At 46.0% G+C, this 17,115-nt stretch overlaps 1 protein-coding gene and 1 pseudogene across 5 annotated transcripts in view; one reads left to right on the top strand and one right to left on the bottom strand.

Moving 5' to 3' along the window:
- Nucleotides 1–17,115, top strand: part of Axin1 (axin 1) — a 56,506-nt gene that overhangs the window by 9,430 nt on the left and 29,961 nt on the right. The gene's annotated exons all lie outside the window — the stretch shown is intronic.
- LOC147820938 (calcyclin-binding protein pseudogene) lies at nt 3,827–5,512 on the bottom strand (annotated as a pseudogene).

The following is a 17,115-nucleotide window of genomic DNA, read 5'->3' on the forward strand; positions in this document are numbered from 1 at the left end:
ATTGTCCATGAACTTTGAACATAACTTGGGTTGGTTTATATATACCATTTTAACTAGTGTGCATTAGCAGGCTTCTGGCTATTTATTGAATGATTTGACAGTTGGACACAGACTGTGACAGACCAGTTGGTAGGCTTGGTTTTTATTCCTTTCTGCAGATTGACTTGGTTTACAGGGGCCATCAAGCCAATCTGACTTTCTTTTTCCTGCCAATCCTTTCCATCAGGGCTGAAGCCGGCCCAGCTACCTCAGTCCTATAGCTAACTGTCTACTGGTTTTCACTCTAACCTTTCAGATGCTTTTCTACTTCTGTTTGCTTCTCTTACATTCCTTGCTGGCTGAGTAGTTCCCTGAAGACAGGGTCTCCCTGGATATTTTCTTGTGTCTTCCTGGGGCCAGGCCAGTGAGGAGCTCCAGTTAGGACTGATTGCCGCAGCCATTGCTAGAGAATGAGCCATGGTTGCTGTTCACAGCAAGAGTGACACAGTGGTTTGGGCTAGGTTCCTGGCAAGCAGCTCCTGACCACTTAGAAAACACGAGAGTCCTTTAAAAGTGATGACCAGTCCTTGTGCTCCAGGCCCTTTGGAGTTTGCCTGAGAAACTGTCAGACCTACTGTTAGTTTATTAGCTATTTCTGGTGATAGCTTAAAAGGTCAAGAGGAGAAATTCTAAAAAGTACCCAAAATGTGCACAAAGTTTATTTTGGAAGGTTGACTTTGGATTCTGAGCTGAGGGAGTAAAGTACCTGGCCCACAGAGGAGGTTGTGGGCGGCAGTGCCTGAGCCTGAAGACGTAGGGCACAGGACATTGTGGGCAAACTAATTTGACTGACCAAATTCAAGGCTAGCCTGGGCAGCTTAGCATGTTCTGTTCATGGCCATTGGTGACAAAAAGCAGCTTCTTTTTAAAGTCTGATCTCCCTGATGCCCTCTGACTTTCTCCTACTGGTCTCCAAACTGAGGGGAGAGCATGGTCCTGCCACTATCCCCACCGTCTTCCAGGTATGTGACTGGTATAGAGTGAGCTTCTTTCCTGAACAGATGATCCCAGACCAGGGGACTGAAGACATTGCCAGACAGCCATTGTGTGTAGTTCTGGTATTTACAAAGCAACAGTTGGTAAGTGTTCTCATTCATTTTGATGGCTGGGTGGCTTGTTGGCCCTTCTAGAACTCATGCTTCTCCACAGTAGGTTGTGGAGTGAGAGGTTCTGTGATGTGCCAAGAGGTCAGCTACACAGATATGCACTAGTGTGCACCTTTTGTAGTCTCCTTTGGAATGTGCACTTTCCATATTTGATCCAGATCCAAAGGGAAATTTTTTTTGGTACCGGGGGTCGAACTTGGGACCTTGTGCTTGTGAGGCAGGTGGTGGAACCACTGAGCTAAATCCCTGGCCCAAGGGAAATATTTTTTGTCACCAGTCATGGTGGTGGACAACTTTACTCTCAACTCATTAGGAGGCTGAGATAGTATTGCAAATTCAAGATCAGCCTGTGCAATTTAGCAAGACTGACACAAAATAAAAAAATAATAAGGGTTGGGCATGTAGCTCAGTGGTAGAGCACTTACTTAGCATGTTGTGAAACCCTAAGTTTGCAGTCCCTAGTACTGCAAAAAAAAAAAAAAAAAATTTTTTTGTTTTGTTTTGTTTGTTCAAGGAAAACTTATTTTCTTTTTCTTTTTGATTTTTTTGAGACAAGGTATCACTTTGTAGGCCTCCTGTCTCAGCCTCCTGAGTGCTGGGATTACAAGTGACTGACACATTTCAGATTTTAATGATTAGACTTCCTTGGAGTGAGGCATATTAATTCCCCACCCCAAACCTGTACCTCTTCTGAGCTTTCTAATCTCAGAAGTGGCATCACTATTACCAGGTCACCCAGAGCACTTCAATTCCTGCCTTACCCATATCCAGTTCAGTGCCAGCCCTAGTCTCACCTCTAGGTGTTGACTCTACTGTTCCCATGATGCTCCCACCCAGGTTGTTTTAAGAGCCTCCTGATGGGTCTCTGTGGTGCCAGAGGGACTGTGTGTGAGTGATGTTCCTTCTCCAGGGCTAGAGGGTCTTTCCACATGTCAGGAGTGAGACCCAAGTTCCTTGGGATACAGGTATGGTATGACAGATCCACTGTACTGCCTGCATTTGCACTGTTAGGGTAGAACTCAAAAGTCACACTTTCTGCTTTAGTCATGTGAAGCTCCATAGTCTGTCAGATTTCTTTTTTTTTTTTGGTACTGGGGATCGAACTCAGGACCTCTTGCTTTTGAGTCAGTTGTGGTGCCACTGAGCTAAATCCCCGGCCTGTCTGTTAGATTTCTACAGAGCCCACAAAGTTTGTGGCAATTTTTGTTGTTGTTTTTTCTTCCATAGTTGGCTTTATTGGTTACTTGCTGCTTCTCAGAGCATCATGGTCTATCCCTCTTGGAATGTGGTGTTTGAGGAGATTTTGCCTCTCACACTTTGCTTGAGGGAGGTTTAATAAAAATAGTAATACAATAACAATACTGACAGTGATCAATAATAAAGTGCCACATGTTCTCCTAGTACACATGTTTGAAGCTTTGAGAAAAAGGATTTCCCCTTAGAAGAGCCAAAGTGTGCCTGGAGACTCTCTAGTGGCCCTGCTGAGTGTCCATCTTCCACCAAGAGGTGGTTACCTTTTAGACTGAAGAATTCTTTTTTTTTTGATACTGGGGATCGAACTCAGAACCTTGTGCTTTTGAGGCGGGCACCAGGACCACTGAGCTAAATCCCCAGCCCTTAGATTGAAGAATTCTGCAACAGAGAAGCCTGTTTGCCTGGGTCAGATCCAGTCCTGAGCTCTGGGAGTCGTGATGCTGGTACGTGCCACTGTTCGGATGTGCTTATGAATGGGGACATGTGCAGTGGGCATTTGAGTAGACAGTGTTTATGGGGGCTATCTGTGGACTGCACTGCTCAGGGTCTGCCATTGGCAGCTGCTTTAGGAGGTCATGAGTTGGTGTGTTTGGCACAGGGTGCCAGGCCACATCTACTTCATTATGAGATCTACATGGTCTTGCTTGGGACTGAGCTCCATCCATGATCAACTGCCTGGTGACCTAGCCATCCACATGTTTGTGCTCCAGTCAGCATCACATAGAGATTTGAATTTGGCTCTTATTCACTGGTTTTGTCAGTCTTTCCTAAAATCCTGACTTATGTGTACCTGGCAGCTGTTAGAATAGGTTGTGGCTATCATGGTGATGGTTAGGAAGTGGGGCAGCCTAGCGGTTCTTTCAGATGGTGTCCAGTGTGAGGCCCCACTGCATGTGGAAGGAAATCAGTTTTGCTTGTCCCACTGCATCTCATCATTAAGAATATACTCCTTGGGCCAGCGATTTAGCTTAGTGGTTTCGCTGCCTGCTGCGCAAGCGCAAGGACCCGAGTTCAATCCCCGGTACCAAAAAAAAGAATACACTCCTTTGTGAGCCACTCAGCATCCTCTCAAACCCTGTTAATTCCAAAAGGTATGTATTATTATTATTATTATTATTTGGTACCTGAGATCAAACTTGGGACCTTGTGCTTTCGAGGCAGGCAGCGGAACCACTGAGCTAAATCCCCAGCCCCAAAAGGTGTGTATTTTGCAGAAATAACTCAGAATGCCTAGCATGCATGAGGCTCTTGGTTCAATCTCTTGCCCACAAGGATAAATGAGAAGAAAGGCAAGGCAAAACAAAACAACTGAGGCCTTTGCTGGGGTACAAGGTTAGGAGGGTGTGTAGGGGGTTTGTGAAGGTGAGTGTGGATCTGGCTCACCTGTGATGTCAGTTAGCCTAATTACTTCATTGCTCCATATGGAGCTACACTACGGTTAGGTTTCAGCATAGGAAGGGGAGGCACAGGCAGTCTCTAACACTTGTGTTCTGTGACATATGCTCCTACCACTATCTTTGGGGGCCTCGTTTTTATTTATTTATTTTATTATATATATATATATATATATATATATATTTTTTTTTTTTTTTTTTTTTTTTTTTTGAGACAGGGTTTCACTATATAGTTTAGGCTAGCCTTGAACTTACTATATAGCCCAGGCTGGCCTTGAACTTTCAGGGATCTTCCTGCCTCAACCTTTCAAGTGCTGAGATTACAGGTGTTTGCCACCACGGCTAGCTGGAGGCCTTGTTTTTAGATAGCCTTTGTTGATGGCCTCCCACCCCTACCACATGTCCTAATATATTTATAGATTGGTCTTTTTATTACTGAACAAAGTTGGGCCCCACATTTCCTTTGTGTGTACGTGTGTGTGTGTGTGTCTATCTATGTGTCTATGTGTGCCTATGTGTGTACTGAGGATTGAATCCAGGGTCTTCTTACTGAACTATATCCCCAGTACCATGCCCCTTTTCTTTTTTTTTTTTTCCTTTGGAGGAAATGTTTAATATGCATATCTTATTTAAATAAATCCCCCAATAAGAAATGGAGAATTCATTGCCTTTACTTTGAAGGCTTTGTAGTTATCTGCCAATTTTTTTTTTTTTTTTTGGTACTGGGGATCAAACTCAGGTCCTTGTGCTTGCAAGGCAGGCAGTGGAACCACTGAGCTAAATCCCCAGCCCTTGTCTGCCAAATTTATATGTGCAGCTCACCAACATTCCCTTATTAGAAATAGCAGTATTTCCACATAATAGTTCTCAAAAGGACTTAAAAGTCTCAAAATTCTGTGTCTCCTTTGGCTGCTTCTCTCTTGATTCTACCCAGGCTTTATTAATAGTTCGCTTCATATCATCATCTCCATCTTCATAAATTTTCTTTAGAACATTCATTAATCCCTCACTAGGATCTGTTTCAGCATCATAGGATGGCTTTTCTTTTTCTTTGCATTCTTTTTCAACCTGAGTCAAGTATTCCTATTGCGTGTTTTCTGCTTTCTTTCTACATAAGATAGGAACTGTGTCAGTCTTGATTTTTTTTGAAATGCCTTCCACTGAGATGGGTTTTAAGAGATTGTTCACAATCCTAGAGTAACTCTTCCCATTTAGATTCTTCACCAAGGGCCAGGGATTTAGCTCAGTGGTTCCGCCGCCTGCCTTGCAAGTGCAAGGACCCCAGTTCGATCCCCAGTACCAAAAAAAAAAAAAAAATTCTTTACCAAAAGATCAAATGACCTCTCTGTGAAATGTACCTGCACATTTTCAGCAGGAACTTGATGAATTCCAGTTAAGGTAATGTAGATTTTCACAAACTTATCTGACTGATCCCACCCGTAATTACTGATTTTCACAGTATATCCTGTTGTGATGGAAGCAACCACAGCAGCTGGTTTTTCATTGTCAAGAAATTCTGGTTTCTTTTGTGATTTTTGTTGCACCTTATTCTTTATTTCTGTTTCAATCTTGGATTTTTCAGCTGTCAGGCATCTCGTACTCACTTCCTAGTGGCCTTTTCCAACAACACCTTTACCTCTTCTAGATCATTCTGCAACTCCTCTAAAGCTGAAGCCATGGCCGGGCTGGGTCAGACCAGAGGCCAGAGCAGCAGGCGTGCACGCAGGGGGAGGACCCAGCGCGCTCTCCGCGAGCGTGGACCACAGCAGCGCGGGCTATGGGACGGGCAGCTGTGCGCACACCCGACTTGAGGCCAGATCGTGGCCCGCCCTCTGCACGCCGGGGCTCTGGCCATGCCCCTTTTCTTTTTAAATTTTTAGACAAGTTCTCCCTAAGTCACTAAATTGCCCAGCTTGGACTTGAACTTTTTTGGGGGGGGGATGGGGATTGAAATCAGGACCTTGTGCTTGCAAGGCAGGTGTGGCGCCACTGAGCTAGATCCCCTCCCCCCTCCCCCCTCCCCCCCCCCCTCCCCCCTCCCCCCCCCCCCCCCCCCCCCCCCTCCCCCCCCCCCCCCTCCCCCCCCCCTCCCCCCCCCTCCCCCCTCCCCCCCCCCTCCCCCCTCCCCCCCCCCCCCCCCCCCTCCCCCCCTCCCCCTCCCCCTCCCCCCCCCCCTCCCCCCCTCCCCCCTCCCCCCTCCCCCCTCTTTTTTTTTTTTTTTTTTTTTTGGTACCGGGGATCGAATTTGGGACCTTGCACTTGCGAGGCAGGCACCAGAACCACTGAGCCAAATCCCCAGCCCGAAATGATAGGATATGTAACACTTTTTTTGTGTGTGTGTGCCGGGGATGGAACTCGGGACCTTGAGCTTGCGAGGCAGGCCCCGGAACCACTGAGCTAAATCCCCGGGCCCCCTTTTTTTTAAATACAGGCTCCCACTATATAGTTCAGGCTTTGAATTCACTGTGTAGCCCAGACTGGCCTCAAACTTGTGGTAATCCTCCTGCCTCAGCCTACTAGAGCACTGGGATTACAGGTATGTGCCTCCATGGTGGGCTCACATTTCCTTTCTTGCATAATTTGAATGAGCTTTTTTTTTTTTGGCACCGGGGATCGAACTCGGTTGAGTGAGCTTTTTTGTTTGTATTTTGGTACTGGGGATTGAACCCCAGGGCTTGACATTGAGCTACATCCCCAGCACCCCCCCCCAGGGGGGGCCAGGGATCAACCTTAGGACCTTGTGCTTTCGAGGCTGGTGTGCCACTGAGCTAAATCCCTGGCTTCCTAGCCCCCTCCACTTTTTTTTTTTTTTTTTTTCAGAACTAGGGATCAAACTCAGGACCTTGTGCTTGCCAGGCAGGCGCAGCACCACTGAGCTGTATCCCGGCCCTGTGTGTTTGTTTTTAAGTTAATAACTGCTGCACCTTTTTCATTTGACTAGATAGTTGGTTTTCTGTCATAAGTTTTCCTACATACTCCATCAGCTCTATAAGATACAAATGAGGATATTTCTCTTCACTGTAAAACCCGTCAGATACTTTTCTCTGGGAGACAGGCCTTATGCATTCCAGTGGTTACTTTTCAGGTGTTCCATGGTCCTAGGTGCTGTGTTACTGGGCTGCTGTGATGCTGAGTGCTGTGTTACTGGGGTGCTGTGGTGTTACTGTTACATGCTGATGCTGAATGTGCTTGAGGGGAACCTGGCCGGGATGAGACTTGGTTGGGTGACATTTCCTTCGAGCTTGGGGTGTTGCATCTCTGGCCTGGAGTATGCTAGACAGGTGTGACTCACTCCGCTCTTGTCCTGTGACTGTGACTCCTTCCCTGTCTTGGGAGGTTTTGGATGCATTCTTTGTTAGCAGTTTTGTTTCATAATACTATATTTTGCTTTGGGGCCTTTGGGAGGGACTTTTTTTGAGGTAGAGTCTTGCTGTGTATTCCAGGCTGACCTCAAACTTCTGGCGATCCTTCTGCCCTTCTGCGTCAGCCTCAGCCACCATGCGCCCAGCCTCAGGGGCTTTTTCCTTCATTATGCAGAGGAAACATGTCCTTCAGTTCTGGGGTTGTTTTAATGCCTTTTCTTTGTTTTAACTTTTTTTTTTTTCAGAATCAGGAATTGAACTCAGGACCTTGTGCTTGTCAGGCAGGCACGGTGCCACTGAGCTACATTTCCAGCCCTAATGCCTTTTCTTTTCTTTCTTTTTTTTTTTTTGCCTTTTCTTAATATCTTTCATTTTCATTGTTTCTCGTTTAGAACTGTGCTTGAGATGTTGAACCATCTGAAGCGATCCTTTAAGTTTTAAATCCTTCTCTTATTTTCCATTTGTTTTTGTTGTGTTTTTAGATCTAGCACATCGTTTTCCTGCCCTTATTTTCTGAATATATACTCTAAAAATAGTTTTTCATTTATAACAAACATTTTAAAGTCTTCCTGGAGAAGTTAATTGTGATTTTGTCAGTTGCTGTTTTGTACTGCTTTCTGCATAGTGTAGTGTTTGTTTCTGGAGTTTCTTTCCTAAGGATTTGTTTTGTTTTCTGTCTTCCTGGTGTGAGGTTTTACCACTACTGGCCCTTGGCTATCCCCTCTTACTTAAGCATGAAGATACCACTTGAAGGCTCTGTGCGGAAGGGCCTTTTTCCTTTTGTGATTGTGGGGATTGAACCTAGGGCCTTGCACAAACACTCTACCACTGAGCTGCAACCTTAGCCTTTTTAAAATTTGATTTTGAAACAGGGTCTCCTAAGTTGGTCAGGGGGCCTCAAACTTGGGATCCTTCTGTTTCAGCCTCCCTACTACCTAGGATTACAGGTAGGCACCACCATGCCTGGCCGAAAGGACTTTTTTATTGGGTTACTTAGAGTGTTCAGGATGCTTTTTCACTTGGGCATCTTGGATGTCAGTACTATAGTTTGTCTTTTGGGGTGATTTGCTTCCCCTTGAAAATAACACTTAATGTCATGTTCTGTGTTGTTGGAACTGTGGGATGCCATGGGTCAGTATATAGAAGTAGACTTCATCTCTGTTCTTGTCCTGATTTTCATCCTGTCTCCCCTCTGCCTGTTTTCCCTAAACCAGGAGCTTTGTGTATTCCTTTCTAAGAGGGTTGTCTGTCTCCTGTGCCCTGGAGGGTGGAGTTGAAGACCTGCAGGGGCATGGACAAGGACAGTCTCTGGCATCTAGCCACCCTGTAGTGCTGCCTAGACAGTGCCTGTTTTCAGCAACACAGAATTGAGTGGAGGAAAAGGACATGTGGAGCACAGCATACTAGAGGGGGCAGTGTGATTCTACACAATATGTACCTGGAAGTGGCTGCATAGCCGAGGGTTCTTTTTCATGGAATTACACATTAGGATACCTTCAGTAAAAAATATCCTGTTTTAAGAAATGCAACGTTCTGTGCAGCAGGTTATCCCACATGGGATACAACTGAAAGTGTTGGTGTCTTGGGGTAAATGCAGCTCTCTTGTGTAACTCATGGTTTTCTTACTGGACCTTGTTGAGGACCTCCGTGCATCTTAGAGAAGAAAGCTATTCCCTTTCCTGGCAGTGGATTGTTATATAGGCACAGTGTTTTAGAGAACAAAAGGAGACAGGGAAAATGGATGTGGACCCCAGAAAAGCTAAGTTTGCACCTACAGGAAAAGATTGCAATGGTTCTGCACAGCTACTGGTTGAAGAGTCCCTCGTGCATTCATCTGTTCATTGAGTGTATTGTGTACTGAGTCCCCTCAGGGACTAACACTCACCCTTGACCAGAGCAGACAGAACCCTTTGTGGTTGTGGAGCTGATGCAAAGATAAGGGGTTAGAAAGATAGTCAATGCAGTGTCTCAGGGCTGGTGAATACTGTGGAGAAGTACAGGTAGGGAAGGCATAGCAGTGAAAGCCAGGGGAGTCTGCAGGTTTAATAAGAGTGGTCCTGGAGAATCTCATGACACTTGAACAAATACCAGGTGACTGAGCACACCATGGAAGGTACAGTAAGGAGAGTGAGTCCATGCAGAGGGTAAAGAGGGAAAGCTGGAATGGAGCAGAGGGCCTGAGGGGAGTGTAGTGGCAGAAACTCAGAGTAGTTTGCTCTTTCTGAGGATATCTCAAGTCATCAGTTGATTAATGGTATTTAAAGGCATGAGCCCTAACGGTTATGGGCAATGAATGCAAACAAAAGAAGAAATTGCCTGTGGTTCACTGCTGGGTTTGGGAGATGAGCAGGAGAAGCAAGGATGCTTCTGGGGAGGCAGGAGGGAGCCTGCAGGTGTCATCTGAGGAAGAAAGTATCTTAACAAAGATGGAGTGGGCTGGGGATTTAGCTCAGTGGCACTGCACCTGCCTTGCAAGCGTAGGGTCACGCTGGGCATGGTGGTGCATGCCTGTAATCCCAGCACTCGGGAGGCTGAGGCAGGAGGATTGCTGCAAGTTCGAGGCCAGCCTGGGATACATAGTGAGTTCAGGGCCAGCCTGACTACAAAGGGAGAACCTGCCTCAAAAAAACCGAAGATGGAGTGAATGTTGCACGTTGCTAACAGTTGAGGACCCGGACTGCTGATGAACCCTCAGGTTCAGCAGTGTGGGGTCATCCGTGCCCCTGACTCATTGGTGACTATGAATTTTGGTGGTCCTAGGTGGTAAAAGCACATTGGAAATGACCTTCAAATTTAACTTTAAATAACTCAGCCCTTTGAGTAGGGACTGCATCTGTCGTATCCCGTGGCTTAAGATAGATAGTGTCTTGCAGATCTGCTCTTATTAAATTATACTGAATTGAATTGACTCTAGCTGTTTGGAAATAGTGCAAGGCTTGCAGGATTTGATGGCCTTGTGTATTCAATTTGCATTCCCTTCTAGGAGCTCATATTTTATGAAGAAAACAGGGTCTTGCTTTATAGTTCAGGCTGCCCTTGAGCTCACTGTGTAGCCCAGGCTGGCCTTGAATTTACATCGATCCTCCTGCCTCAGCCTCCTGAGTACTGGGATTATAGGTGTGTAACACCACACCCGGCCATCTCACTGGTGTTTTGTTTTGTTTTTGTATTTTGAGACAAGGTATCACTTTCCCAGGCTGGCCTTGAGCTTCTGGGTTTAAGTGTTCTTATTGTCTCAGTCTCCAGAGGAGCTGGGACCATAATGTTGGGCAACCATGCCTGGCTGGTTTTAAAGCTCTGATTTAAGTGGGTTTTTTTTCTGGTACCGGGGATTGAACTCAGAACCTTTCACTTGCCAGGGGGCAGTGCTACTGAGCTACATCCTCGGCCCTTGTTTGTTTGTTTTTGAGGCAGGATCTCTGCTGTGTAGTTCAGGCTGGCCCTAAACTCATTATGCAGCCCAGGCTGGCCTCCCAACTCACAGCAATCCTCCTGCCTCAGCTTCCTGAGTGGTGGGACTAGAGGCATGCCCCATTGCGCTCTGCCCTGCTTTAACATTCAAGTCCTTAAGTTTCAGAAACCACCTTTGGAGGCACAGATTCTAGATTATTTATTGTGTTTTTCTTAAGTGTCTTTATGCATAGTCATGTTAATATGAACATGTCCTTATGCTTTTAATGCTTAATACTTTTTGAGGGGGTACTGGGATCTAACCCAGGGCCTAACCATAGGCCAGGTAAGTTTGCACTGAGCTTTTTTGCCCAAGCTACATCCCCAGCTCCCTTTTTTTTTGGTACCAGGCATCGAACTTGGGTCCTTGCGCTTGCGCAGCAGGTGGCAAAACCACTGAGCTAAATCCCTGGCCCCCTAGCTCTCTTTAAAAAAAAATTTTTTTTTGAGACAGGTCTCACTATGTAGTTTAGACTGGCCTTGAACATAGTATGTAGCTGAGGCTGTCTTCAAACTTGGGACAATCCTCTTGCCTCAGCCTCCTGAGTGCTGAGATCATGGGTGTGTGTCACCACACCTGGCTTCTTTTTTAAATATTTTATTTTGAGATAGGATTTTTTTTTTTTTTTAATAACTCACTGTATAGCACCGACTGGCCTTGAACTCTTAGCTATCCTCTTGCCTCAGCCTCTGGAAGGCTGGAATTACACTCATGTGCCACCACGTTCACCTATTTCTGTACTTTCTGTTTAAAAAATAAGACTCTGAAGAAGTGAGTCACATCTTCACACATTTCCTAATACTGTGATCCCATTATAGATATCATTTTAAAGAGTTAAACATGTTTTCCTCATGGTCAGGATGTTACTGTTCCTGGGGTATTGCACTGCATGCCTAGGAGCTCCTAGCACCTTGAGTGTCTTTTGTCATCATTCTTGTGGCCACAGAAGGCTATGTGTCCTGTGAATAGAGCAAGTGAATAGTGAGGAGTTGTGGGATTGTCACGCTGCACTGTAGACTCTAAGGCCCTAGTCAGTGTCTGGGCCCGACTACCGAATGGACTTTGGAATCTGCAGGCCTGCAGGTGGCAGGTTTGAGGAGCCAACCAGAAGATCAGGGTGACAGATACATTTCATTGGAAGCTTGATGATAGCCAAAGTGAGGTCAGGAGATGAAGGGTTCATGAATTGTCAGACTTGCCCCATGGTTCTTGGAAATTCCATTCCCTTTGGAATGTGAAATTGTGGTGCTGTGTGCAATTTTGTTGAAATAGTTCAGGGACGATGAACAAAAAGATTTGTAGATAAAAGTAGTCTAAAGTCTTTTTGTGTGTGTGTGTTGTTTTTTTTGGTACTGGGGATCGAACTTGGGACCTTGCCCTTGCGAGGCAGGTGCCGGAACCACTGAGCTAAATCCCCAGCCCACCAAGCCTTTTTTTTTGTGGTTGCTGTTCTTTCTACTTGTCATCATGAAGTCTTTAGCTTGCAGGAACATTTGATGCTGCCATGTTGTTGGCTTTGTCATAAGTGGTTTTGAATCTTTACTTGGTAAAGTGAGACTTGTTTTTTTTTAAAAAAACCTTGCTGGAGATTTAGCTCAGTGGCACCCTGCCTGCCTCTCAAGCACAAGGTCCTGAGTTCAGTCCTCGATACCAAAAAAAAAGCCATTGAGAAGGAAGACTTAAGAGCAGAGCCAGGCATGGTGGCACATAACAGCACTGGGGAGGCTGAGGTGGGATCACCATGAGTTCAAGGCCAGCCTGGGGTATATGGTTTGAGGTGAGCCTGAATTACATAATAAGACCCTGTCTCAAAAAAGCAAAAAACAAAAACAAAAAAATCCAAACCAAACAAAAAAACCCCAAACCAAGTTACTATTTGAGTAGCATGTAAATGTGTAGGAATTGAGGAGAAAGAGCCTGATGCCTGGGATGCCTTCCTCTGTCCACTTCCTCTGCAGTGGCTGTCTGCAGCGCCTCCCATTCCCATGCTTCTCTGCTTCACCAGTGCTTGGGCTCCCTCCATTTTTTCTGCCATCAGGGCCTTGAATTTGGTGAAGCACATGTAGCAATTCAACTGTGTCCTACAGCTTTTACCACCCCATCTTCCTCCTGAATGATGTGCAGGACTCTGGGCCAGGAACAGCAGGGTTGCTACTCTGTATCTTTTGTTGTTGTTGTTGTTACAGAACTCTGGGACCTTGTGCATGTGAGGCAGGCTGTGGCACCACTGAGTTAAATCCCCGGCCCTGCTTCTCTGTGTCTTGAGGGCTTTCTGCATTGTATCTCAGACCCTTACCCAAGCATGTGTGCCATTCACAAAGATGCTTAAAAATCTTATAAAGAGGGCTGGGGATTTAGTTCAGTGGCTTCACCACCTGCTGTGCAAGCGCAAGGACCTGAGTTCGATCCTGGTACCAAAAAAAAAAATCTTATTAAGAAATGACCAGTGTTATTTCCGCTGTGCAGATGAGGAAGTGGTGACTTGTCCAAGGACTGTGGCTAGTAAGTGGTGGCAGCAGGAAGTTTGCCCAGGGTCAAGGACAAGAGTGAGTGGCCCCAGGGCGCTACTCCCCCCACCCAGTCTGCTGTGCCTCTAGTTTTTGGAGCATACACCTTCGCTGTCCCACTGTTTGATTTTGATCATGAAGAGCCTTTGATGTGTTGTGCAATTCAGAATGGGTGGGTATTAGTACCACAGATATTACAGGCATAAACACCTGAAGGGAAGTGAAGCTATGTGACTGACTGAGCTAGGCACATGTGACAGGAAGCTCCTGCCAGTGCTGCTCTGTGACTCATTTTCTTTGCATTCTCTTATCCCATGGAGGTATGACCAGAGTGCTCATCTGCCTGTTTCAGGCCCCACAGATGGTAGCAGGCAGGCTGTGCTTGCCCCTTCCCCCTGAGGGGCCTGAGTGTCTTTGTGGTGAGTGTAGGGTGGAGGTACTGGTGACTGTGGTCCATCTCTGGGTATAGGCCAAGTTCCTGATTTTTCAAGGAGGAAGTAAAATAGGGATTCTTATAGCTGATATTGGCCTGATTGATTGATTGCCTCTTTTTTTTTTTTTGGTACCTGGGATCAAACTTGGGACCTTGAGCTTGCCAGGCACGCGCCAGAACCACTGAGCTAAATCCCTGGCCCCATGATTGTTTCTCTTCTCTTCTCTTCTCTTCTCTTCTCTTCTCTTCTCTTCTCTTCTCTTCTCTTCTCTTCTCTTCTCTTCTCTTCTCTTCTCTTCTCTCTCCCTCTCCCCCTTCCTCTCTTCCTCTCTTCCTTTCTCCCTTTCTCCCTTTCTCTTTCTCTTCCTCTCTTTCTCTTTCTTCCTCTCTCTCTCTCTCTCTCTTTCTTTCTTTCTTTCTATATTGGGGATTGAACCTAGGGCTTCCAGCCTATTTATTTCTTTCTTTCATTTTATTTTGAGACAAGTTTTTTTTTTTGGACCGGGGATTGAACTCGGGTCCTTGCGCTTTCGAGCCAGGCGGCATATTTTAAGACAAGTTTTGCTGAGTGACTAGGTTCCCCAAGCTGGTCTCAAATTTTTGATCCTTCTCCGTCACGTGCCCCCCCCCCCCCCCCCCGAATGCTGGGATTATAGGAGTGTGCCACCAAGCCTGGCTTTCTGGACGTCTTTGATCTTTTTTTTTTGTACCAGGGATCAAACTCAGGTCCTTGTGCTTGTGGGGCAGGCAGCAGCACCACTCAGCTAAATCCCCAGCCCCATTGATCATGTTTTTGAGCATATATATTTTGACCTTTAGGTACAGAAATAACTTACTGGTTATGTAAGTAACAGTATTTCTTTTTTAAAAAATCCCCCCCCCCCTGTGTGGGGAGAAAGGAACCCTTCTCCATTGTTGGTGGGAGTGCAGACTGGTGCAACCTCTGTGGAAATCAGTATGGAGATACCTCAAAGAACTAGAGCTAGAGGTCCCATTTGACGCAGCTATTCCCTTGCTGGGTATCTTCCCAAAAGAATTAAAAGAATCATACCACAGCAATATATGTGCATCCGTGTTCATAGCAGCACTTTGTAATAGCTAAAGCTTGGAAACAGCCCAAGTACCCATCAACTGGAAACTGGATAAAGAAGATTTGGGGTTTTTTAATAAAATGGAGTACTCCTCAGCCATAAAGAATGAGAAACTAGAGACATTTATAGCTAAATGGATGCATATTGAGGCCATACTCTTAAGTGAAATAAATAGGACACACATGTGTAAATACCAAATAGTTTCTGTAGTGTGAGAAACTGAAAGTGTAAATAAGGATTAAAATGATTAAAATGAATAATTGATAATTTGAAATAGGAAGAAAAGGTCCAAAGGGGTAGGGGAAGTGGGAGGGGAAGGGGAAAGAAAAGAAGGGAAAGGAAAAATTATGAGAAAAGAAAATAATGGAAACAAAGTCTGTGTAAATAGGGAAGGGTGGACAGGTAATGGGGAAAAAATAAGAACCAAGATACATCATGTACAGGTACAAGCACCCAATGATAAATGTAAAAATATTGCATACCTAAAATGTTCCAATAAAAGAATTTAAGCAGCCCCCCCCCCCCAATCAAGGATCGAACTCAGGACTTTGCACTTGTGAGACAGGCATGGTGCTGCTATCTAAATCCCAGACCCAAGCAACAGTATTTCTACATGAAGGTCAGTCCAGGCTGCTAAAAAACAGAAGCAGATTTGTTTTATTGTTTGGTTTTTTTGAGACAGGGTCTCATGATGTAGTTCAGGCTGACCTTGAACTCACTAAGTAGCCCCAGCTGTCCTCCAACTCCCTGTGGTCCTCCTGAGAGCTGGGATTGCAAGGTATGTGCCACCAATCTGTGCCCCTGACCCCCAGAAGCAGATCCTATCTGCGGGTATGTTTTGCATTCAGACAAACACTAATTTGGAATGAGGAAACATTTGTCCTAACCCTTCTGAAGAAGCCTGCTAGTGTGGGAAGACTCCCATCCCTGGAAGAAGCGTTGCCTTGTTTAGAAACTGGTCCCTCCTCTCTCCTTCCCAGGGTTGGGATTGGCAGCCCACAGATCAAATGTAAGTAACTCAGGAATGTGTCTTTGGCTTTAGGTGAGGCCTTCTCACTCACTTGTGGGCCCCTTGAGGGTGATGGAAAAGAGCTCTGGTCTGGGAGCCCTTGGCTTGGATTTGTACAGTATCTAGATCCACAATCCTGTTGTGGTGAAGTGGGAAGGTGGTGAGGTGGACTGAGTTTGGTTGGCTTTGGTGTCAAGGTGGACTTTTCCAGCTGTGAGGGACTGTGGACTACACACACACTGGGTGTAAACTATTACTGTAGGAGGCGAGGTCCCCAGATGGCCACCACCTGCCACACCCTACACTCAGCCAAAGGGGCGGCTGGATATACACAGCTGCATGGAGTCAAGTAAGTCACGAGTCAGGTGTAAGAAGCCACAAAAGGGGTCTAACTCCCTGCATGACTTCATATATGTAGAGTTCCAGAACATGTGAACTAACCGCTAGTGAAGACAGCAAGACAGTGACAGAGCCAAAGGAGACTGGACAGATGGATCCCTGGGCCCAAGGTAACATGAGGCGAAGGGCATGCCATGTCTTGGTTATGATGATGGTCTCCCGGCAGTGGCAGTATGTCAGGACTGTTGGCACTATACTGTGGCCCATGGGTGGCCATGAGTCAAGCACCATCATGCTGTACTGTCCATACCATTCTTTGTTCATCAGTTGGGCTCAGTAACTCTGGTTTTAGCAGCATTTTTCTTGACGTCGTCTGTCTGGGGAGCTGGGCTGTAGGACCTGAAGGTGTAGGGTTATCTGCTTCCCTAAAGGGTAGGGTAGAGCCCAGCTGGGTCCTTACTCGAGGAGAGTCTCTTGTAAGTCTTAGGGAGGACTAAAATCTGCAGGACTTACGGTGCTCCCTTGGGAAATGGCTGTGCTTGGTGTTCTGTGGCATATACCTCTTGTCTGCTGTCTGTGCTATCTGGTGCTAAGGTGACGTTGGCCTGCCACCGGACTGTGTGAGAGTCAATGGCTCGCTCAGGATGCCCCTACCCCCTGATGGTGTAGATTAGTGGTGTGTCATCAGAGTAGCTGTCAGGAGCTGGGTGCAGTGGTGCATGCCTGTAATCCCAGCACCATGGGAAGCTGAGGCAGGAGGATTGCAAGTTCAAGTCTAGCCCAGGCAACTTAGCAACTCAGTGAAATCCTGTTTCAAAATAAAAATTTAAAAAGGCTGGGAATGGGCCAGGGATTTAGCTCAGTGTTTCTGGTGCCTGCCTCACAAGCACAAGGTCCTGAGTTTGAGCCCTGGTACCAAAAAAAAAACGGGCTTGGAATGTAGTTCAGTGCAAAGGGTTCAATCCCCAGAACCAGAATGAATGAATGAGTGAATGAATAAAGAAAGAAAGAAAGAAGCTGTCAGGTAAGTGCTTTGTCTGTATCATGAGTTCATGTGTAATTCCTGGCTTTGTGATCATGCCTATAAGGACCTCACCACATCAGAGTGCTGTTTGGTCAGTCATTTTGTT

Source organism: Heterocephalus glaber, unplaced genomic scaffold, assembly GCF_053883595.1.
Source record: "Heterocephalus glaber isolate CG9 unplaced genomic scaffold, H.glaber_assembly_v1.0 deba00001781, whole genome shotgun sequence".
NCBI lineage: Eukaryota > Metazoa > Chordata > Mammalia > Rodentia > Bathyergidae > Heterocephalus > Heterocephalus glaber.